The sequence below is a fragment of the Triticum dicoccoides genome, chromosome 6A (assembly GCF_002162155.2).
Source record: "Triticum dicoccoides isolate Atlit2015 ecotype Zavitan chromosome 6A, WEW_v2.0, whole genome shotgun sequence".
Classification (NCBI taxonomy): Eukaryota; Viridiplantae; Streptophyta; class Magnoliopsida; order Poales; family Poaceae; genus Triticum; species Triticum dicoccoides.
Genome location: NC_041390.1, coordinates 422,313,638 through 422,316,071, shown reverse-complemented (window position 1 = coordinate 422,316,071; position 2,434 = coordinate 422,313,638).

The following is a 2,434-nucleotide window of genomic DNA, read 5'->3' as shown; positions in this document are numbered from 1 at the left end:
CCGCCTTGCCCCGACCGCCTCGCCTCGCCCCGCCGCCCGTCGCCCACCACCACGCGCGCAGTCGCGCCCCGCCGCCCGTCGCCCCGTCGTGGCCGCGTGGAGGTGGCCGCCGGCTGCAAAAGAAGAGAGGGAGAGAGAGAGAAGAAGGAGAGAGAGAAGGACGGGTGGGTGGGCAGCCGGGCCCATCTGGTTCCAATGACAGGTGGGCCGGGGGTCACATTCAAAGGGACAGGGGCGGACGAGGACCACGCAGGAAACGTCCGGGCGTGTCCGTTTCAGACCCAAACTCAGACCAAGTTTGCTCCAAGAATGGGTCGAGGCGGACAAGAAACAGACGTTTTTTTAGGATGGGGTCGCGCGTTGGGACGTCTCGTATGTCCGTTTTACCTCAAACGGACAGCCCCGGACAATTTGGGGTCGTGCGGTGGAGTTGGCCTTACACACCTAACAGCATCACCAGCCGTTGAGCCTCTCAGGAGCCATTTTTTTGCCGCTTAAAGGGCTGCCGGCGAAACATTTAGTCTGGGGTTGAAAAACTATCCACTCTTTGCCCCCCGTAAGATTATGATTGGACGATGTATTGCTCTTCGTGCATAGGCACATATATATGATGTACAAAGGTGGACCACGGACCTCAACTATACAAGAAAACTAGGAGGTGGGCCAAATACACAATATGCACATAACACACATACTCAACACCCCCCTCCTCCGGCAGTCGAAGCCGCAGCGCAGCTAACGCAAAGACTGGACCGGAACTCCTCAAATGATGTCGTAGGCAAGCCCTTGGTCATGATATCTGCAAATTGTTGGGAAGTAGGGACGTGTAAAACACGAATACGGCCAAGGGCCACCTGTTCCCGAACAAAATGAATATCCAACTCAACATGCTTGGTCCGTCGATGATGCACCAGGTTAGCGGAGAGGTAGACCGCCGAGACGTTGTCGCAGTAGACCACCGTGGCACGGTCAACATGGCAAGAAAGCTCTTGAAGCAGCTGGCGAAGCCACAAACACTCGGCGACGGCGTTGGCCACCACGCGATACTCAGCCTCAACACTGGAACGAGAGACCGTAGGCTGCCGCTTGGACGACCACGAGATGAGTGAGGGTCCAAGGTAGACACAATAGCCCGAGGTGGAGCGACGAGTGTCAGGGCATCCCGCCCAGTCTGCATCGAAGTAGGCGGTGAGGGCGGTGTCGGCGGAGGCATGAAGCGTGACGCCAAGATCCATAGTGCCACAGACATCGCAGAGAATCCGCTTGACCGCAGCCCAGTGAACGTCTCGAGGAGCATGCATATGAAGACACACCTATTGCACGGCACACTGGATCTCCGGTCGGGTCAGAGAGAGGTACTGAAGAGCACCAACGATAGACCGATAGAAAGCAGCATCCAAAGCAGGAGAACCATCCGTGGCAATAAGCTTGGCCTTTGTATCAACAGGCGTAGCGGTGGGCTTGCAGTTAAGCATGCCGGTGCGCTCCAGGAGCTCATGAGCGTATTTTCGCTGATGATGGAAGAAGCCATCGGGACGACGCATCACCTCGACACCGAGGAAGATGTGCAAAGGACCCAAGTCCTTGATGGCGAACTCCGCGCGAAGACGAGCCGTGAGCTGACTGAGGAGACCAGCCGTACATGTCGTCAGGATGATGTCATCGACATAGAGCAGCAAGTAGGCCGTGTCAGAGCCCTGATGATAGACGAAGAGCGAGGCGTCCGAGTGGGTAGAGCGGAACCCAAGCTGGTGGAGAAACGCTGCGATGCGCTGGTACCAAGGGCGTGGAGCCTGCTTGAGTCCGTACAAGGACCGCGAAAGCAGGCACATGTGGTCGGGAAGCGCCGGGTCAACAAATCCGGTGGGCTGCTGGCAGAAGACCTTCTCCTAGAGGTGACCATGGAGGAAGGCGTTAGAGAGATCCATCTGGTGCATCGGGCAAGCACGGGAGACCGGAAGGTGGAGAACCGTGCGTATCGTGTCGGGCTTGACGACCGGAGCGAAGGTGTCGGTGAAGTCGATGCCAGCACGCTGTCGGAAGCCACGAATGACCCAGCACGCTTTGTAGTGATCAAGGGTACCATCAGGATGGAGCTTGTGTTTAAAGACCCACTTTCTGGTAATCACGTTCGCGTGCTGGGACGAGGAACAAGCTGCCACGTCCGGTTACGCAACAGGGCGTCAAACTCCTCTTGCATCGCAGCCATCCAGAGCGGGTCACGAAGAGCAGCTCGAACGGAGGACGGCAACGGCGACGGCTCAGAGGTGGACGCCGCATGCACGTAGTCATCCGAGGCGTAGCGCGAGCTCGGGCAAAAAATGCCCGCACGGGCGCGGGTGACCGGACCAGCCAGAGGTGCCGGGGGGCATCGGGGGTGCCGGGGACGCCGAGGGGGGCAGGGGCACCGGAGCCGCCGAGGGGGCCGGGGGCA